General features: G+C 40.2%; 1 protein-coding gene across 5 annotated transcripts in view; it reads right to left on the bottom strand.

Annotated features, from left to right (window-relative positions):
- The window catches only part of KIAA1211 (KIAA1211 ortholog), a 124,778-nt gene extending 102,049 nt beyond the window's left edge, over window positions 1-22,729 (bottom strand). For 3 of the 5 annotated variants that reach the window (XM_018069411.2, XM_018069417.2, XM_029962986.1), the window contains exon 1: window positions 22,120-22,197. The gene's annotated coding sequence lies outside the window, so the exon portion shown is untranslated. Of the gene's footprint in view, window positions 1-22,119; window positions 22,202-22,353 lie in introns of those variants that run through there. The other 2 variants (XM_018069402.2, XM_018069426.2) reach the window with 2 other exon arrangements.
- Between the last annotated feature and the right edge of the window lie 388 nt (window positions 22,730-23,117).

The following is a 23,117-nucleotide window of genomic DNA, read 5'->3' as shown; positions in this document are numbered from 1 at the left end:
ACATATAGGAACTGAGCTGAAATGTATGGGATATTAAAAATTCACACACAAAATCTTTCTCTCTTTCATATTCTCCAATAACTCTACATTTCCTTCTTTACTTCCACACATAACTTCTCTTTAGCAGTTGCTTCAAACCTTTTGACATCTATAATGTAAATTATAGAATTAGCTCTTATAGTATACAGAAAAGAAAAACCTCATTTTTAAAATTTAAGTTTAGAACTTATGTTCCAAATAACTATCAGTGAACAGGCTCCTGAATTAACCAGAAGTGTATACCTGTGCTCAATTAATTTCTTCTGCTACCTGTGTTTAAAAATCACTAGAAGATCTTAAATGCACAGAATAACCTAATTGAATCTCTGTTTCTCTGAAACTGCTGAAGATTTCTATCCAGCTCCTTCTGTAAATACACAGAAAAACTTATTAGAAGGATTTTCCCTTAGAGAAGTAAAGTTTTTTTTGTAAACATTTGTTATTTTCTTGGATTTTTATGTCTGTTTCACTGCACATAAATGGTGCAACATCAGTGTTCCCGTTTTCAGAAGATTAGCTAAGATTAGATTAGAATTTGGCCTTAAAATTTGACTACCAGCAACATGTCATGGGTCTAGTCCATCCCATCACATGTGTAATACTCTGTTCTGATACAGGTATGATGAAAGAAGAAACTAAGACGGGGATTGCGGCCCCTGTCATAAAACTGCCATAACACTACGTGGCTCTATGAAACAAATTCTAAAAAGCTGGGAACTTCCACATGTGCTGAAGCATGTTACTGCTAGAATAACACTTCACAGATATTTAATTTGCAATATGGGTATTACCTTACCGTGTCCCTACTGAAGGGACAATCTGAAGCTTGGCAATCAAGGACACGAAAGCAATTTTCTTTTCCTACTCCTGTTCTCATCCTAATCTTAAATTTGACTACCAGTACACAAATTAACCATGCTGAACTCAAGGCTGCAAAAAGTCCAGAAACATGTATCTTTGAAATACCTGGTTCATGATAAATTCAGTTTCATACATGGTGACAATTATAAAAAGATGAGAACATTCCCCTATCCTCCATCACATAAGCATGCATTTTCTACTGGTCTGAGATACCATATTCATTGCAAACCAGACAGCATGCTTCCTTTTTCAAACTTTTTTTGTTGAAAAGCAGTTCTTAGAGCCTATTAATCTGCACCTGCTTGTAGCATTTTAGAAAGAATTGGAGAAAATTGTCTCATATCTATCTGGACAGAAAACTGACAATATTGATAAATTGCTGAGTAAGGCTGATCACCTCGTAAAAATCTCAGGCTAACATAAGGTTTGAACAGCTTAATTGTCCACCAAGAACAAAACAATCATTTTTATATGGCACGTTTGATGTAACACTCAAGCTCGCAGTCCCTATACATGGCATAGTGACTTTGTCCTTGGGGTGACAGAATGCATTTATTTAGATTCTAGTTTGTCATACAACATAGTCTCATGCCCCAGAGTGGCTTGATTTATTCTGTTTTGTAGCATAGCACAATAGTTGCTTTCAACAACAACACTGTTTTCTGACATTATATTTTGCTAACTCCATTTGCAAAGAGCCAACTTGAAATTATTGCTGTGGATGGAAAGTACAAGTGGCAAACTGGGTCTGCTTGAACAGCAAGCCTTCTTTTGAGAGCAGGGTCATACATGCACTGCCAAATTTTGTAGTTTGTCACATCTAATCTGTAATGTGCACAGCAAATCACTTAAGCACAAAAAATGTCATAAAACCAGTAATGGCTTATGATGCAAGTTACAAAGTCTACAATGTTTTGAAAGCTCTTCATTTGCAATGGGCAGCTGACTCTGCTTGTTTGTCATCTTGCATAATTTTTTTTCCATAACTTTGTCTTATTCATTACATGCATTAGATGGTTGTCTCGGGCAATAAAAAGCAGAACAGTGTTTCACTAGTCCAGCAACATTAGACACATCATACCTGTGAAAACATACTCTTTATACTAGAGAGCATCACTGCTCCACTGAAGTCCTGGGGACCATTGCAAACCATTTCAGAGTAGAAACAAACTAGAGGACTGGGCAATCACCAACCACAGGAAGTTCAACAAGGGAAAGTGCTGGATTCCGCACCTGGGATGGGGCAACCCTGGATGTACGTACAGACTGGGGAATGAGATGCTGGTAAGCAGTGTCGTGGAAAGGGACCTGGGGGTCCTGGTCACAAAACAAGTTGAATATGAGCCAGCAGTGCCCTGGCAGCCAGGAGGGCCAACCGTGTCCTGGGGGGCATCAGGCAAAGCATCACCAGCCGGTCAAGGGAGGGGATTGTCCCACTCTGCTCTGCACTGGTGTGGCCTCACCTTGAATATTGTGTGCAGTTTTGGGCACCACAGTATAAGAAAGATATTAAGCTATTAAAGAGTGTCCAAAGGAGAGCAACGAAGATGGTGAAGGGCCTTGAGGGGAAGCTGTATGAGGAGCGGTTGAGGGCACTTGGTCTGTTCAGCCTGGAGAAGAGGAGACTGAGGGGAAACCTCATTGCAGTCTACAACTTCCTCGTGAGAGGAAGAGGAGGGGCAGGCATGATCTCTGCTTTGTGGTGACCAATGACAGGACCCAAGGGAATGGCCTGAAGTTGTGTCAGGGGAGGATTAGGTTTAGAAAAAAGTTTTTCACCCAGAGGGTGGTTGGGCACTGGAACAGGCTCCCCAGGGAAGTGGTCACAGCACCAAGCCTGACAGAGTTCAAGAAGTATTTGGACAACACTCTCAGGCACATGGTGTGACTCTTCGGGATGGTCCCATGAAGGGCTAAGGGTTGAACTAGATGATCCTTGTGAGTCCCTTCCAACTGTGATTCTGTGAAGCATTTAGAGAGAGGTCTTCAGAAATGAGGCTAAAGCACAGATGTTTGAATTAATCTTTCAAATCCTGGAAATTCTTGAGTGAAAAATAAATAAATCACTGTTACTACTGAAAAGAATCCAAGGGCAAGACTCACTGATCCTTGAAGTGTGACGCTATGTACAGGCAGGAAAATATACCAGGTTTGTTATGAAGACAGGAAGAGGAGATGCCTGTTTCCACACAAAAATTACTAAGAGAGATAGGGATTAATTTTCACAAATTCTGATGCACTTCTGAGTTTAAGGCCTAAAGCTGGTGCTTCAAGTTTTCTGCCTTAATATAGATGTGCTCAGTCAATGCCTGAAACCTTCAGCAGGACAACAGAATAGTTTCTAGAAAGTTGTCTTCTTTTCTGCTTCCTCTTCTTAGAGACAAAGTCAGCTTGAGGTCAGCATAACTAAGACTGACTTCTTGCTCCCAGGCATATCGCTGTGACCTCTTTTTTGTTTTAGACAGTAAATGTAACATCTGGTGTAGACTGTCATAACTAAGTCATCACTTCTTCAAAGTCCTAGCAAGTATCAGATCCCTCTTCATCTACAAACCCAGAATTCTTGTCAGTCAAGCCTTGTTATCCCCCATACTGATCAGAGAAACTTATATTTTACTGGTCTGGCACAATGTAGTTTCAGCCTATTGCTATTAAGTGGCAATGCTCGTAAATTGGACACTATCAGAACTGATCTGTAATGCATAAAAAACACATGCACACACAGACATATACAAACGTATAACCCAAGATGCAAGAACATCTTCAGAATCCCCTCTGATTTACACATGCCTTCAAGAGAAATTTAACTCCGGTTATGCACCACCAACAGATCACTTTGGTTGAGAAGCACAAAGGCATTAAACAATCAAACTGTTGAGTTACCAGATGAAGTAGCACAGATGTTGCTGCATATATTTTCACAGATAGTCAAGCAGAACAGTTGTTAATGGCCTAGTCTAAAATTACACATGTTAGAGTCAAAACTACAAAAAAGGCATTTGACTCCAAACCAGTTCTGTATTTGTTAGTCTTTCGTCATGGTCAACCTCGTATTTGCCATCCCCCACTGGGCATTAAGTCAATTGCATTGCCTTTCTTGAATCTACACATAGATAATCTTTGTCTGCATGAAAAAAATGCTATAAACAGTTTATGGACTTTAATTTTGAGGTAACCTAGATCAGTTACAAAAGAATATCAATTAAGAAAAAAAAACAGAAAAAATATTCCTGATACCTTTCAATTTAATCAGCTTTAAAATATCTTCTCAGATCAAACTGCCACCCACTTTTCTGAAAACCTTTTTCTAAAGCAGAAGTGTGAGCATTGTTCTTCAGCAATTAGTATGTATAGAAAAAAATACAGCTCTTGCCTGAGACAGCAGACCTATTTCATACGATAACCATCTCAATTTTCCTTTTTTGACAAGAATTTAGCTTTTTCAAGGAGCCCACAGCTCTCTCACTAATGAAAAACTAGTCTTTTTGGTTACGTCAATAAGGAGAAAAAAAGGGTAATGTTTACAAAACAGCTGTTTGTGCGCACACACACACAAGGACAGGAGGACTCCAGCTCTTCTGTTTATGGTATATCATAGAGTTCTATACCATTCTGTATTTTCTGATGCACTGGAAACCTCTTTTCTTGATTCCAGATGTCAACGACCTCCACAAATACTCTTCCTTACTCCAGTACCTGAATCCCAGGCTCTTACCACCGGGAGATCTGCCAATTGAGATAAATCAGAGTGCTGCCTTACAAACATAAGGAAAAAGAGGTGCATGCTTTTCAGTATTTGGGCACACAGTGTGACCAGATCTCCCCTGCCAACTAAATGTCCATTCCTTTGGGTCTGGAGGAGGTTAGGTACAAAAAAGGACATACACGCTTATACTTCTAAAACTAAATGTCTGTTTCTGGGTTAAACTTTTGATACAAGAGGAAAGACTGCCATTTGTCAGTGGATATCAGCCTTCATACAAACATTAGAGGCAACTCCAATAACTCAGTAAAGGACATGAGAGTGTGGCTAGGAGGCTGGAGAGCTTAACTACTGGACACAAAGGACCCTTCACACTGCCACAGCCACACTGTCCATGCATCAGATAAACAGAGAAAGGTTCTCTTTTTCAGATAGCCCACTGTATTTGCTGTATTTCCTCTGCAGAATAAAGGTCTTCAATCAAAATTGTTTTAATTGGGCAGTATGAATGACAAAGGTCATAACTACCTGTGAGTAGAGGTTGACCCCCACCTTGCTAGAGTCTCCTTTCAGGTAGCTGTAGAGAGTGATAAGGTTTCCCCTGAGCCTCCTTTTCTCCAGGATGAACAGCCCCAGCTCCCTCAGCTGCTCCTCGTAAGACTTACGCACCACAGCCTTTACCAGCTTCATTGCTCTTCTCTAGGCAAAGCACTCAGAAAGACTCTAAAGCAGTCATGCAACTTTTGGACTGAATTTTGGGGGTTTTCTTGGTGTTCTGCCAACTTGGAAACAGCTAGAGTTCACATTTACCTACGAGAAACTGCAAATAATCTGAAAGGCTTAATTATCGTGGCCCTTTTGCTAGCAATGAAAACATAGTTTATATTGCAGGGGGAAATATTCCTATATTGTTTCTTGCCATGCATGATGACAATAACTGGCATGACACTATTGCTATATTAAACTGTTCATAATTAAAAACAGACACAGATGTAGGAAGAAGATTCACAGAGCAAAAAACCATCTGTTACTTTTAGGAAAAAGGGGGTAGAATCTGATTAGGTACAGTCTACTTGATTTTTGAAGGAAGTTTATGAACCTTTTCAGAAAAGGTTTTCATATATTACAAAAGAAAAAAAGCTTCAAGCAACAGATGCACCTAAACAAATAAGTGTGTATTTGTATATGCATTTTACAAGACATAGTAATAGTGTAGGTGATTAGGAAACTACTTACAGAAAGCAATGGTGACTAGTGCCTTTGGTGGACAGATCTATTATAGTTTATATGTCTATTATCCTGACAATTATCCAAGACTATTACATATATTTGCCTTAGGCACTAAATATACTTTATACACCCTTTTCAAAGTATTTTCATATGAAGCAAGGAACAAATGACTTGCAGAGTGAAAACATTTAATTTCATGCCGCATTTTGCATTCCTCCTCTAGATGTGTTGTATACAAAAAGAAGAGAAAGTATCCACTTTGTAAACACGTGTATATTTCTATTGGCCTTGATCCTTACTGTGAAGTCTGCTGTGAGGCACAGTACTTATTTACACTCTAAAGCACTGGGAAGAACCTGAGGTTCACTGTCAGTCCCAGGGTTACCTCAATCAGAAAAATAATTTGGTTTTAGACCAACTCATCTCCCCAGGCATAAAACCAATGTACACACCAACAGTACAAAATAGTAATTAATAGGTTTTTATGGCAGAATTAATGACTGTTGATGAACAATAGTTCTTCAGATATTTAGAAAAAAAGAGAATATTTTGCAAGGCAAATGAGGGACTGTTACTTGTCTATTGCTAAATAAAAAAAAAAAGTTAATAATGTTGAACATTATGACACTGGAATCCCGGGGAAGATGCAAAATATTAGTGCAGCTTGTAGAAGATAAAAGAAAAGCATGAATACAAATTATTTTTTGATAAAACTCAAAGAATGAAAGTATCATGGTCGGTCGGGGAAGACAACATATGTGGCTGACAAGAAGACAAATCTATGTGCAGCACAGTGCTGCTTCTCCTTTTAATCTTTTATAAACTTAGCAGAGCGTTTTGCAGGGAGGATAAAAGCCACTGACCTGTGGAGCCATCCCAGCAGCAGCATTCCCCCACGCTCGGCAGGGCTTTACTGCCTTTCTATCAGCTGGAGTACTGGGGAACAGGGCCAGCAGCTGCCTGCGCCAGGATAGGGGCATCTATGCAAGAACAGAAACGTGTCCCATACTCTGTACTTATATCAGAGTTGTTGCCATTTAAGGGAGAAAGATGTCATGGCTTTTATTGCTCACTGCATGCATTTTGCCCATATGTAAAGTAAATATACCCTTTATCAGGGGGATCCAGGTTCAGCAGCACAGACCAAGATCTTACCTTGAGAATTACCTGAAGTGGCAAACTGCTGCTTTAAAGCCCAGTCCCTATGCCTTCACACTTCTTTCTGCCCAGCCTGACCACACACAGTAAATTAAAATGGCTATCAACTGAATGAGAAGCCCACATAATTCTCTGTCTGTGGCAAAGATGAAGGACCAGACAGATCATGCAAAATTTATAGCCTCTCTCATGCTAACCTTAAAGCCTCTCACTTTGTGCAGTGAGGTTGTCCTCCCTGTTTTTTAAACCTACTAACCACTTGCAAGTTAATTTGGCGAAGGATAAAAAAGCCCAACAAAAAATACCTAGGAGCCAGACCTCTACCCAAGCACAAAATGCCCCTCTAACCAGGTTCATGAGGCTCTTGACAATGAGTAAAATGAAAGGTCAAAGATGCTGCCCTATCATTCATATCTAGGATGTATACATGCAAGTTGTATTTCACACTAGTATCGGCTCTAATAGGTGATTTATACAAAAGTAACTAAGAAAGAATAAAACACTACCATAACTAATACAGGAGGGGAAAAAAATCAATACATGACTTATGAGACATTCAAAATCTCCTTAGAAAAGGATGAAAGGGTCAAAATGCGAGCTGGAAAGCAATGCTAAAATAAGCAAGAAACTGGCTAGTTTGAGTATTCATATATTCTTAAGTGTAAGAGTATTCTGCAAAATGAATATGACTCAAACTATCTTCCTAGCAATGGCACTGACAGTAAGTGACAGTAGTGTTTTGCTTTCCTGAAGCTCAAAGTTGCCGCCAGATTTTAATTCTTCTACTAAATCCAAAAACTCACAAAGCCAGAAAATGCAGCCACTTAACTTATGGATTCATCACATAGGTATTTCAACATATCAGCGTTATTCCATTCCTGCTCTAAAAACCTTCATCAGAACTCAAGAGCCAACTACCAGACACCTGTAGTTGTTTGCAGCCATCTGTATCTGCTTCCCATTTCACAGGGGATCTCTGGTAGCGTTTAACAGAAATATCTAAGGTAAACATCACCGGAATGTTTTTGGAGGGCAACCTTTGAACAGTAAAAGAAGAAAAGAGCTCACTTTCTTCAGTTACCAACTCCAGAAGATTACAAGGTGCCAGCACATGGTGTAATCAGTCTGTATTTTCTTGATTTAAATCACCAGGTGAAAAGCCTGAAAACAGCCATTGAGCTTTTCATTCCTCATTTTTTTAATTGAAACAGAAGACTGCTTCCCAACCCCCTATATCGAGAGGTTAAAAAAAATATTAATAGAAGTTTCTCAAAGAAATTAATGTCTTCAGCTGCTCACTTCCCTAGAAAAAGTCACTTATTTGCTTACCTATACCATGTGAACCACTACATCATTCTAATCAATGCAGCATATTGCTTATCATGCAACGTCACTAAATATTTTGGTTTATTATTAATACTATAAATAATTGCAAATTTAGAGCTTATTTATTGAAATTTTGTAGGTTAATTATTTAAATTTGCAAACTCATTATAATGAGTTTCTTCTGCAACTTTAAAAGATGGTTTAGAAAAAAAGCCCAAGCTGCCTCTTTTCTACTGGCTCAAACCAAGAATACAAGGTCTTACAAATGTAATTAATAGGGCTTTAAAAAAAAACACACTTGCACTTCAGAAAGGGCATAAAACAGAAATCCAAGTGTCCTCTTTGTTTGCAGACCGACAATTTAACAAAAACTTCTGAGCTTAAAATCACAGGAGAGAGCTGAAACTTGTAAGCGATAAGAGAACAATGAGTAATTGCAATTAATTGCAGAGAAGAGCAAAGCTGGCACTGCGGTCCCTGCAGGCATGAGGAGCAAAGCAGAATTCAGCAGGAGCTCCAGCCATGGAGCACAGAGACCAAAGCAAACATATACCAAACAGCACACATGAAGGTCACCAGATAACAGTGTGAATGACAAAACACTGCTGGAGACCTTCCCCACCACTCCCCAAGCACCATTTGGCTTGCCACCATTTGTAAGTCTTACTTGTGATGGTACAAATACCTATTTCTTTAAATTTTGGCACCAGCCCCCTTCCCCACTGGACCAAATCTCTCAGATATGAGACCACAGATGCTCTTCAAAAAACAGCAATAAACATGTACATAGAAGGGTAGCTCATGGTTCCCCAGAGACCGAGCTGACTCCACCATCTCTTCGCAGACCTCACTTTTGAAGTATGTAATAGAAACACATACTCCTTTTGCCTCTTTCCTCAAGCAAATCCAGCACCGCTCCAGTGAACATCAAGTGAAACCTTGCATGTGCTGCCTCTGCTCCCCTGCTGGCATGTACGTCTCCCTGCTGAAATCCCCTCTCCCAGTACCAGCATTCTGGGATGGCAGCGCAGTGAGGTGGCTCTTTAAGCAGATGCTTTAGGGCTGATATTTGCACAGGGACTGCAGAAATGAGATTAGGCAGGTTAGTGCTGGTCCATGAAATTATGATCCATGAAGTGATGTCCCTAATTTGTTATTTGGGATAATAATTAATTATACTATCTATTACATTACATTTAACAACATACTTGTGTATTTATACATACACACACCTTTACTGTGTTATAATATTTTAATAAATACATTATTCTATACTTCGATAGCTCCTAATAACTAGAACCACAGATGTAGAATGGAAAAATACTATTATAGTGCTAGAATTCTTTCTGTACTTATATCTTTGTTGAAGGAAAAAAGAAAAAAAAAAGGCAGGATTCTTTGTGGAGTGAGGGTTATTTGTTCGTTTGTAAGAGAGGATTGAAGGAAATTAAACTGATTCACTAAATGACAAAAAGAAAGCCAAGTCAAAGAGTTTCCTAGGTTGTTTCCCCTATTATTCCCCTATTATTTTCCTTCTGTTTCATTGTGGATAAAGCAACTTCACAGTCTGAAAATGCTGAATTTACAATTATGAACCCAGTATTGTATCCTAAATGATACAGCATTGCCAAGCTGGAGTGAATATTTTTAAAAAGCCTTGTCAACAGAGTTTTTTGTTTGTTTTCTTTACTTCTTTGCCCACTAGAAAACAGGGCTGAGATTTGGAGTTTAAGAAATATTTTTTTCTTTAGGAATCAAGTCCAATTTCCTTCAAATTCAGTTAAGGTTTTCTAAAGTTTTAAAAAAACTCCTATTTTAAAATGAAGTTTTTCAGTAAATCCTAAATGTCTCAGTTTAGGTATTTAGAACATCAATTGTCTTTCAAAAACAATAATATTCATATTTTGCCCAACTCATTCTGAAGCTTGAGGTCTTTTGACAGGACAAGAAGACACAGCCTCAAGCTGTGCCAGGGTGGACACCAAGATGCATTTCTTCACTCAGAGGGTGGTCAAGCATTGGAATGGGCTGTCCAGAGAGGTGGTGGAGTCACCATCCCTGGAGATGTTCAAGAAATAACTGGATGTGACAGTGTAATGTTTGGCCAAAGGCTGGACTCAATGATCTTGGAGGTCTTTTCCAACCTTAATGATTCTGTGATTCTACAGCCCAAGTAAAGCAAATGCATTAGATGAAGAGTAAAGTGAATTATGGGAGGCAGCTATAAGGACCATAAGACATCTACTTGACAGTGTCTAACCAAAAAAAGCAAATCACGCCACAGCTTTATCCAATGCTAGACAAACACACACAATATTGCACCCAAAACATTACTTAAATTATTATTATTCATGAGATAAGAACTAACAGGTTAGAGAATGGAAAACTGAAGCTGACTTAATGGGTAGTTAGGCAACATTTTTTCTTTTTGTTTAGAAACAAAGGCTTGATTTGCCACACAACAGTTTTGCTCTGCAGACTGAGTGATTCATTTCCTCACAAACCTTTCTGGTGCAGTAAGTATTGTATCATCAGTATGCTGCACATGGGCTATAGCCATGCAGATCTAGACACAGATCTACAGTATAAAAATACTCAGAATTTATGGAACATATCTTTCTATATCTAGAAAAATTACTAAATTATGCTCATTATTGTAGATCTGCAACTGAAGTAGGGTCAAGCTTAAGAATGGCACCTTCCAACAGCTACGTAACATGAAAAGACTTAACAGTGCTACTAATGTGGGGAAGTTACATTAGCAATTTGCATGTAGTAAAAGTAATGAATTGAAATTTGTAAAAGCTACACAATAATCATAATCATAATCAACAGCAGAGCCCATGATACCATCTGTAAAGAACTGATGGCATATACATAATAAAGAATCATTGCTTAGGCTTTTGTGTATTTACTGCAGGACACTTGGAACTCTGTCTAGCATTACAGAATACTGCTATGCTTGCCACAGGCAATAAATTTCTGCAAAAAGAAATGTGCATGACAAATTTGATATGCAACTCAGTTGTGTCCCTGGGCAAAATTGAGTGAATCTGATCCCTGGGAGAAGTCGGACTGGATACCTATGGTCAATTGTGCTCTGTGCCACAAAAGTGAGTAGCAATACTAAAGAGTGTAAACTTCAGAGAGCCAAAGGTTCCCTAAGAAAACGGCCAGTGAGACTGGCTGGACACAGGGACAAAAAAACCTTGAAAGGAAGAGTCAACACTGCAAAGCACCCTATAGGCAAGGAGGATGTTTTTGTCCCATGTGGCAGAAGTAAAGCCACATATGAAATTATATCAAAAATGTAGACACCAATTTTTAGTGTCTAATTTAAAATACCTATGCTTGCTTTTTTCAGACTACTTAATTCTATGTAGTATTGACACCTTTAAAACACAACTGTTGACTGCAGTCAGTTGTAATGTTCAGCAATTCTATTAATTGGATTTAATTAAAATTATTAAAATTAATTAAAACTCCTAATTGAGGCATACACAAAATGAAAAACATGGAGTTTAGGACCCCATGTGAACAGGTTATTTCAAGAGATGCAGAGGTACACAGAAAATTCATGGAGAAGGAATATCACCTAGCAGTAACTGGAGTTTCTTCAAGATATAGTGTTTTATATGCACATTCACATACTCAGTGTACATATCATAGAATCACAGAATGGCTTGCATTGGAAGGGACCTTAAAGATCATCTAGTTCCAACTCCCCCTGCCATGGGCAGGGACACCTTCCACTTGACCAGGTTGCTCAAAGCCTCATCCAAACTGGCCCTGAACACTTACAGAAATGGAGCATCCACAACTTCCCTGGGCAACCTGCTCCAGTGCCTCACCACTCTCACAGTAAAGAATTATTTCTAATATCTAATCTAAACCTAGTGTACTCTTTCAGTTTGAAGCCATTACCATTGCCCTACCACTACATGCCCTTGTAAAAAGTTTCTCTCCATCTTTCTTTAGGTCCCCCTGAAGCTGTCTCTTCTCCAGGTTAAACAATCCCAATTCTCTCAGCCTTTTCTTGTGTGAGAGGTGCTCCATCTCTCTAATAAACTTGGTGGCCCTCCTCTAACAGGTCGATGTCATTCCTGTGCTGGAGACCCCAGAGCTGGATGCAGCATTCCAGGTGGGGTCTCACCATAACAGAGTAGAGGGGCAGAATCACCTTTCTTTACCTGCAGGCCAATTTTCTTCTGATGCAGCCTAGGATACAATTGGCTTCCTGGGCTACAAGTGCACATTGCTGGGTCATGTCCAGCCTCTCATCCACCAGCACCCCCAAGTCCTTCTCAGCAGGGCTGCTCTTGATCTGTTCATCCCCCAGCCTTGACTGTTACCATGGGTTGCACTGACCCAGGTGCAAAACCTTGCATGTGTTCTTGTTAAACTTCATGAGATTTCCATGGACCACTTCTCAGGCATGACCAGGTCCCTCTGGATGGCATCACATCCTTCATAAGTGTCAACCACACCACTCAGCTTGGTGTCATCTGCAAATTTTCTAAGACTGCATTCAGCCCTACTATCTGTGTCATTAATAAAAATATTAAATAGCACTGCTCTCAGTACAGACCCCTGAGGGACACCTCTTGCCACTGATGTCCATCAGGGCTCCAAGCTGTTGAGCACTACCTTCTGGATGAGACCATCCAATCAATTCCTTATCCACCTAACAGTCCATTCATCAAATCCATCTCTCAGAAGGATGTTGTGGGGGACCACGTCAAAGGCTTTACAGAAGTCCATATATATAAACAAACCCTTCAGTAAAAAAACCCCTTTGACTCTGGCATTGAAGGTTGCAGGAGACCAGAGGAATGATTGACTGTCTCAAAACAACCAGGTGGGTTTTTCTTTCTTTTTCTTCTCCTAACTTCTTCTTGGAACATATTATAAGCCGGACTAAAAAATTCCAGTCAATGCCTTAGTAAGTACCTTGTTGTGTCTAAATAAGTTAAAGCTGTCTAAGTCAAAGTTTGCTAAATTAAAGTTTGTGAAGTGCCTTGCTTTATCTAGATGTTGTTTTAAAATTTGCCAAGTACCTTATTCCACCTTAATGTTCTAAAGTTAGCAAGTAAAAGTTTGTTATTGAGCCTCCTGAGAATTTTGTTGTTTCTCCTGTGCACTGCCCAGAGTGAATCAAATTATCTTCCCCTACAACCACAAGCGGGCCGGGGCATTACAAAGGTGATTGTAAACCAATTTTACAAATATTTACAATATTTTACAAATATTTACAAATAAATACACTGCAGATAAAATGAGGCAAAATGTGGTCTAGTAGCTAATGCCGCTGTCACCCTTCTGTTTGACAAACAAAGACATTCGGTGTCTTGTCAGAGTCACAAATGGGTCTTCGTCTTCTCTTTCACTCTGACAATGTAGAAAACACCTGGGCTGAGAAAAAATTACTTCGATGACCCTTCTGGCTTACAGCCCATCTGCCTCTTACTGATGAAGTCTCTGTTTGGAAAAGCTCCCGAAGAATACCAGGAGCAGTGAATTTTAAGGCAGCAGGAATCCAACCCTTAACTGCTAGAAAGGGTGTTCCAGCAGGCAGGTGTACGAGGGGATGTAACTCTGGACCAAATGGAGTACTCGCTCCACCTCTGAAGAAACGTTTGGTGCTCCGAAGCTTAACGACTTTTTTTTCTGGCATCTTATCCAAGGAAACACAATCACCCTAAGCACGCAGTTCATCAGATATCAGGTGTTGGTATCCGGCTACCAGATCGCAGTAACTTGTGACAGTGTTCAGCAGGCTGTGTGGGTGGATGAAAGATTAATCTACTTGGCAGAAAAAACATAGCAGGCTCCCTAGTACCACCCACCCTTGCACTGTCAACAGAGGATGCTGGAACAGGGTGGTTGGGAAGAACATCAAAACCCACATGTATGAGCTGAGGGTGCCTGTCCTTCCTCCAAACACAAGCAGCAGATGAAGCAATAACTGCCAAGGATTTGAGACTGAGAGCGGTATGGCACCGTTCATCATTGTAGCCCCCAGATGGGCCAGCGTAGGCTACTGCAAAAGCTTGGAACAGGATTCAGAAAGACAAGAAAAATCAGCCTAATTTTTTTTCTTAGCAACTTACGTACTCTGACAACTCCATAAAGTCTGAATACAACATTTCTTTTCAAGAAAAGCATACAAAAGGACCTTGTTATGAAAGTGTTTTATTTGCTGCTAGAAGCAGAAAGGGGACAGCCCTTATCTTTTGATCTTTTTCCCATAAGAGGTAGCTGCTTTTCATGTTGTTTACAAAGGTTGGGGAAGCACTAACCCTTCATACTGGGCTAGGTGGGAAATAAGACCTGACTTTTTATGAACATTTTTGTAGGTTTTGGCTGGGGTAGTGTTAATTTTTGTTATAATAACTGGTATGGGACTCTGTTTCGGATTTGTGCTGAACACAGAGTTGATGACACAGGGAGTTTTTTGAACTGATTGCTGAGCATCACTTACAGAGAGTAAAGGCCTTTTCTGCTCCTCACCCCACCCCACCAGTGAGGAGCACAGGGAATTAGGAGGGGACACAGCCAGGACAGTTGACCCTAACTGCCCAAAGCGATATTCCATACCATATGGCATCATGCTCAGCATACAGAGCTGGGGGAAGAAAGACCCAAGGAGGAATGTTTGAAGTGATGGTGTTTGTCTTCCCAAGTCACTGCTACACATGATGGGGCCCTGCTTTCCTGGAAGCATTGAATTAATTCCTTGTTTTGTTTTTGCGCACCTTTACCTATTACACTGTCTTTATCTGAACCTATGAGTTTTCTCACTTTTCTCATTTCTTCCCCATCTCACTGGGAGGGAGTGAGCAAGAGGTGGGGTGGGGCTGAGCTGACAGCTGGAGTTAAATCACAACCACAACACCGTTACCTACTGAAGCAAAAAATCCAAATATTTTTAAAAGTCAGAATTGCAATAGAGAGCATTAATTAGTTTTTGTTGCCAGTAGCTTTTCTTTTGAGTGCATGAAAACAGTTTTAATTAAAGCCTCCTTCTGCCTCAATTTCTCCAGATATCTTCCTGTTTCTGCAAAAGATGCCACAGATGCCAGAGACCACAGCTTCCTTCAGTACACATCTGTGATTCACACTGAGGACAGATCCATTCTGTGCACTCAGTAAAGCTTGCCTTACATGAGCAGAAGAAAATTCAGTAATATTGTTATATCAATATTCAATTAAAATAAATACATGCAAAAAGGCTAAATCTTTACAAGGCAACTTCAGTTCTGGCACTTCCTTTCTTTCACTTGCAAACTTGTCAATCTCCTTTGTAAAAATAAATAAATTGAAAAATGCTTTTTTACATTTTTTATTTTGCTCACCCTCCCAAGAGCAGTATGGTACAGAATAGTCTCTACATCCCCAGTGCGGATCTCTAGTACCTGATTGCAGTCACAGATGGTCAATCTCCACTTTAAAAGACCAAGAAATCACTTATGATGTGTCTCCAAAAGCACAAAATGCTAAGACACAATCGGGGGCTCTCAGCTAAGATTTAGAAGACCATGTAATCTTGAGAGAGTAGACTCTGCCATTTTCTTCCAGTCTTTAATTACTTCCCATAGTCTCCAACATAACTTTCCCAGTCGTGCAATTTCATCTCCATCAGCTCTTTGGCATCTTCTCCTTACTTTCACAATTCAACTTTGCACTTGTCACAGCTTCTTCTATACTGCGAGTCTCTGCCAGCAACCTGACTTTCCATCTACTAGCTTACTCTATATCCTACTCTTTACCAAGTCCCAGTCATCTGTCCCAAAGTCTTAGCTCTCCTTCACATTTGTCATTTCCCATGTTCAGGTACTATTCTACTAGCCCAGTTTTTTGTGAAATCTTTACCCTTGTTCCGCAATCCTTTTCTTTCCTATGTCAGTTGGCTTTCAGGCTTCTCCTAAGATCACATGGCCCTTTGAGCCCTCACACTGTCTGCCCAAGCACCAACAGAGGAATCACTATGAAAGGACAGAGGAATGGATATCAGAGTTAGTCCGAATCAAGAGATTTCAGCAAAAGCTCTGAACTGCTCCACTCACACACCTGCTCCCTTTGGAGACATTGCATTCAGGCAATCCTGCCAGACAAAGCATGTGTGAGGGGACAAGGTACAATCTGGTTAACACCAGGGAGCATAGATGTTGAGGATTCAGAAAGCTAGAAGAGAGCTCAAAGAGTAATCTGTTCCACCGCGTTGCTGCAGAAAGAATTCAACTGTATTTATGTTGTTCCTGACTAACATTCAAACAGCTTTTAATGATGCTAAAATCATGAAAATCCAAATTCAGGAATCTATTCTATTGCTTCAATTTCATTAATGCTGAACCCATTACATATCATCTGGTTGACCACAGGTATGGACAACATTGCTTCACAACAGCTTTGTGACATTAGAAAGTTATCGTGTCTTGTTCATCCTGACACTCTTCATTCATTTGAGCTGAAACAACTTCAGACATTTCAATATTCCTTCATAGGTCATATTTTCTAAATCTTTTAAATATTTTCATTCTTCTCCTCTATATACTCTCCAATTCATATACATCTTTCTTGAAGTGTGCAGCTCGATCGGGCATGGGGTTACAGCTGAGGAGGATTTCTCACGCCTTCCATGGTGTCATCCTATCTATATATCACAATACAACATTTGTCTTTACTGCAGCAACTCCTCAAGTAATCTACCATAAAGCACAGCTCTTCCAAAGAATTACCACCCAATCCCTTCCTTATACAGTTGATAACTACAGTATCTTTGTCCTGTCGAACAACTTAACTTTAATTCTGTCTCCATTACAGTCACAGTCCCTCTCCGACTGGTGCTGCAGATGTAGCAAGGACTACTGAGGTCACTGTTAAAAATGCACTGTAGTACTGGGCATTGAATGAACACTGAAAAAATATTTGCTAAAGTTTTCACAGGTGAATGGATGAAAACTACAAAATTTGGAAGACATAAGACAGAAAATTTGGGCAGGTTTTCATGAAAACATTAAAAATGCAGATCTTTGACAAAAGGACAGTGCCTCAGCAGGACCTAGAACCCAGCTAAAAACCAGAATGACAATACCATGTTTCTGAAATATCTTAGGAATTTTTTTTCTTTAACAAGGAAAATCAACTAGTCTAATTCTCAATTAATTAATTAAAAGAAAAATTAGCCTGAGTCATAAAGACAGGTGATGAACTATAGATTATATGGCTAAAATTTGCCAAAGTTATGAGAAACAGAAAAAAGGTTCTACAGCAGGAAAAATAGTTCAATTTTGTTGGCAGATGATGCCACTCAACCTAACTATCTCATGTGTGCTCCAACAGACACCCATAGATACCGCAGATTCACAGGGCTTTCTGTCACTATTTTTATCTTCTAATCCAAACTGTTCCACAGATCACCATAATTGTACTTTTTTTCTTTCTGCTAAAGAGTTTCAAAGGGGCTTTCTTAAAGGCTACAGAGAAAGAGAGCATGTTACTTTGAAGAAAATCAACTTTCTTTGAAGAACAACATGAAAGTCAGAATCTTGTATGGTTCATTTCACTTTAATTCTTTCCATCACACTCCCTCCACATTTCAACTTAACAATAAACATAATCTTTCATGTGCAGCATCCTCCTACAGAAACCTCACCACAAATCCCTAGGCTGAGCTGCTTTATGAAGCTGCCCAGGTCTGAAGGCTGATTTTCAAAACATGCTGAGTAATGAAAGAGATGGTCAAGCAGGTCAGCAGCGTGCACAGCATTTTGCACTCCCAAACACTGAATTATGAGGAAAGCTTTTACTTATTTGGATAATTTTCACACTGTTTTTCTTAAGGCAATAATGGTGAAGAAAATAAAACTTCCACACGTGTTATAATTAAAACTATAAGCTTAACCATTTGGAAGCATCTTTGGGATGTGAAGCAATTGACTTAACTGATTTGACTGTATGTGTTGGTGATCACAAATAAAGGTAGTTAGCAGAAAAGTCATTAACTACCCTTACTGAACTACATCACTCAGTCCCATGAACTAAAATCAGCTGCATATGATGGTATTTTCTTAAACAGCCTTATTAGAGGCACAAAACTATCATTCCTGTAATTTGGCACACAACATGCATATACAAAAGAGAAACTGAACTATGTTTAAAAAAGTATTGATGTACTTCATGCTTTTTTAGTAGCATCTGAATAATCTTCACTCAATGTGTGGCACAACAGCAGCATAAGCCCCTTGCCCAGGATAATAAGCATCAAGATCTTTACATTTTTCTTCCCACTAAATTTAATTACCAAATCACTGGGATTTAGCCCATGTGATACATTGGCTCTTGACCAGTATTAATTAAAAATTATTTGCTACAAGTCAGTTATATTTCTTCATAAGGCTTCACCATTTTAACCCTAATGCTGAATGTAAAGCAATGGCAGATGCTGCATGCTTCTACAAAAAATATTTTACCTCTTAAAGAGAGAAAGCCTATGATATGCAATGCATAGAATCAAAAGGAATGAAAGTCCCTTCAGGAAGTAATGAGAAACAATAAGTGTAAGATCTACACAACAACTCACTGTTTCCTAAAGACAGAAATCATGGAGTCTCCACGGAAATAAACACAATTTTATCCATCAATAATTGATTTAAATAATAGATAAAAAATAGAATTTGGTCCCTCCAGTGGAAGCACTAATGTAATTAAAGTTAACCCTGTAACTTCAGGTTGCCTTCTATCACATTATTCAACACCAATTGATTCCACTTTAACGTGCACTTTATACAGCTTTATTCTTTTTCAAATTCATCGGAACAATGACAATATGCAGATGTTTAGAGCATCTCACCATTTACATCATGCTGATGGAGCTATTGTGTAACTACAATGCCCTAAGTCTGTTGACTCCAAAGAAATTGACTGAACTTTTTTAACATGAAATTAGTAGGCTTATCCATTTTTGCTACAACTCTCTTATTTAGACCTTTATGGAATAAAGACTGTGCACTGATCTTGTGGGAGGGGAGAAAAAATCCCTCAACAATCAGAATCGGTGCTTTTCAAACACGAATAATTCAGAATATAAAAGAAAAAGGTATTCTCTTGGTTTGTGAGGAAAAAAGTCAAAACATAGTCATTCAAGCTTACACTGCCTATATAAAAATTCTGTTTATGTTAGACTTCATTGTAAAACAACAACCAAACATATTCATATTCACAAACTCATCATCACATTTCAGTCAACACTTATTATGCCATGTGTTTCTTATTTAAAAAGAGCTTACCTGACACATCTATAGTATGAATATTGAAATAACCCTAAACTACATTACTCACACAAAGACATCCATTTTCATGACAGAGATACCTGGCAAAACAATAATCAGAGTGACTAAGAGCCGAAGCAGAAGAAACTACAAAAGTTATTCTTACTGCTGTAATCAGACGTGTGAAACCAAAAAGGGTTGCATTTTAGTACCTGCATTTAAAGTGAAATCTTACGGCCAAACAGTACTTTTTAATAGTAAATAAATTTTGTTTCAGTATTCGGGAACTGTATGTTAAAAAAAATATTTTACTGAATGCATTTGCAGTTCACAACTGCTACTACCTGCATAATCTCACAAGAAAACTGACGAAAATAAGATCTATAAAGAACAAACTTGGGGGGGAAGAAGGAAGGAAGTTAACATTTTAGCACAGGACCCAGCAAGTCAATCATGCTTCAAAACAACTGTGTTTGCTACCAGTGCACTTCTAAAAACCCCATTATATGGCATACAGGAAAAAAATAATAATTGCTCTTAAGTCTCAAGGAATTCTCTCTAAAATGTAGGGTTGCCCAAATGGATATTACAACAGGATGCGCTGAGACACATTCTCTTATTGGAGAAGAAAGACCCAATACCAATCAGCAGCAATCTCTCTACTACATGCCATATTTATTAAAAAATATTTCAAGGTAGTTCTTGTAATTATCATCCAACTAGAACATAAGTAAATATACAAATCACTTTCATATAAAGTTTTAATACACCTTATAGTGTTAAATTCAAGCCCATTGTTGCAATGAAATATTCAACCACAAACACAAACTGTAATCTGATAGCAGCCAAGGAAGAGTTGAATTTGCCCATTAGATGAATTTCTGACCTGGATTCAAACCACCTAAAAGAAGTTATGTACAGAACTGCTAACTACTCCCTATATTAAAATACATCAATGGTTTTGTTAAAGAAACTCACAATAATATTTATGCCCGCTGATTAATGTTTTGGTATAGTTAGAAGACTTAATTGTCTATGCAAGGTGCAATTAAAGTTATTTCGGATGGTAATTTCTTGAGTGTGCATTACTAAATACCAAATAAAACTCAGTTCTGACTAATTTTTCATCTTTACTCTGTTAAAACATAGAACCTGCTACATGTTACTGCTATCGGCTAGCTTATATAGCTCAGAGTCTTAAGAAAAGAGCTCTTTTCATACAGTTGCTATACACTGTTTAAGGTATGTACAGAAAATCTGTTTGAGAATATAACAAATTAGATTATCTATGTATCTATTACCGACAGAATATCTGTTATTGGGCCTGTGGTTGTAAATTACTCTTCTCTTTCTCCATGGCCCCATCCCCCAGCAGCAGATCGTTTTCAGTGCCATTATTGTCACGCATATTAAATTTTCAGGATGCAGAGTTGTGGTTTCCAAGTCTCTACTTACCCCTTGAACTGTCTTTTTACAGGGCATTTTTACACTTAAAATGACAGAGCAGAGGCATAGTAATGTTTTATGTACTACAGCTAAAGAGAACCAGATCTGTAACTGACTTGCGGCAATCCCAGCAAAATTAATTAAAAAAAACCAAACCAAACCAAACCAAAAAAACCCAAAAACAAACAAACAAACAAAACCTCAAACCGTCGTTCATTAAAAATGTCTCCATGAAATAGAAAAGATGCGTGTTACACATATTTCTGTCCCTGAAATAGACGTTTTCTAACTGACGAGATCATGCAAGAAAACGATTTCCCATGTGAAAGGGTATTACCTCTAGTTTACCGGCTCCAGCTGCTGGGAAAGAGTAAGGAAGAGGGACGCGGCCCCGCTGCCTGCCAGCCGCGGAACGCAGCCGGCTCGTTACAGCAGCGCGGCGGCACTTGTGTGACAAATGGCTTACGGGAGCTCGAACAAAGCGATGCTGCTCTGGAGAAGCATCGCCGTGAACAAAGTCATCTCTCTGACAGCTCCTGCTTTTCAGCGAAGCTGAAACAATACAGGACTCCCTGGGAAAACGCGAACAAAGGGAAAGCAGAAGGAATTGGAGAGAACCAGCCCAGCCATTGAATTCCGCGGCAGCAACGAAGTGACACCTTCCGAAAATTACCCGCACGCCTCCTTGCACCTTCCACCGAACAAAGGCAGCCCAACAGCGGCAGGGAACTACTCACGGGGGGGTTTTCTGGCCGTCCTCCTGGCACAGCCTCCTGCCCCTCGCCTGCTCGCCTCTTGCATCGCCGAGCGACAGGGAACAAGCAGCACAAAGCGGCAGGGACACTCCCGCACGGCCCCGCACAGCACCGGGCGACCCCGCACGGCGAGCGCTCCCGAGGTGCGGCCCGGGCAAAGCGCAGCCGCCGACGCCGGAGCGGCGAGGTCGGGATGCGGAGCCTCGAGGGGGACGCGGAGCCTCGTGGGGGGATGCGGAGCCCCGCGCTGCGGCGAGGCTCCCTCCCGCTATCGGCACCGCAGCGGCCCTTGCGCGGGGGGGAAGGGGTGGGGCGGCAGGGTCCTTCCTACCTGTGCTCCCTCTCCCTGCTGCCAGAAGGGAAGAGCCGGTGGCTGCTGCGGGCGCCGGTGCCGCCGCCCAGCCGTCGGATGCCGCCCCCGCGGCGGCCGCCCCCATGGCAGCGCGGCCGCCGCCGCTCACCGGCGCCCCGCAGCGCCGCGCCCCTGCCGCTCCCGCATCCCTGCCCTCCAACTGGCAGCGTTCGGCTTCTCTTGTTGGGAAGGAAGGGGTAAGGCTGGATTTACCTGGATTCACCGAGACCCAGCACCGTTGCACTGCCCGAAGAGGAGAGTAGCTCCGGAGGAGAGGAAATCCACAGCTCCGGCTGCATCCCGGCTCTGAAACCCCATTTGTTTTCTTCTCACAGCAAGACTGAAGTCTGAATCCAGTGTCTGGCTATTGCTATAGCTACACAAATACTTATCCCCTTCCTTTCCTAAAAAATAGGAGGAACTACAAGAAATAAAACAAAAATCAGCTGCTCCCCAACACAGCAGTAGAGAAAGCAGCCTCCCTTCTTTCTCATATCCTTAAATCCCGTATTTGTATCAGCTCTTCTGGGGCCCCACTCTTTCAATTCAGGTATCAATAGCAAGATTTTACCAGTGCAGGACACCTGTTTCCTGAGTTTCCCAAAGAGAACATGGTAAAAGCAGATGCTGCATTTAGTTCCATCCAGACTCTTCCACTTTTTGAACCAAAATGTGGATCATGTGATTCATGATCTTCCAGTGCTGAGAAAGATGTATTTTGCCAACCACTTCTCCAGATTCAGATGCTCCCTGGAGAATAAGGCCTTACAGCTTTGGATTTTGCCTGTTTTTCAGTGTTTTGGCCCAATCAGAAGTGGTCCTTCTGGTATTCTTAAAAAGAACTAGGTCTTACATGAAAATGACACCCAGGCTGGGTTGGACCAAAGAGCTATCTCATACTTCTTTTGTCTCTGACTGTGCCCAGTAACAGATGTTCTAAAGGAAGAATATAACTTTAGGCAGGCATTTACTGATAC

Source organism: Manacus vitellinus, unplaced genomic scaffold (assembly GCF_001715985.3).
Source record: "Manacus vitellinus isolate BGI_N305 unplaced genomic scaffold, ASM171598v3 scaffold_0_pilon, whole genome shotgun sequence".
Classification (NCBI taxonomy): domain Eukaryota; kingdom Metazoa; phylum Chordata; class Aves; order Passeriformes; family Pipridae; genus Manacus; species Manacus vitellinus.
This window is presented reverse-complemented; position numbering and strand designations above follow the sequence as displayed.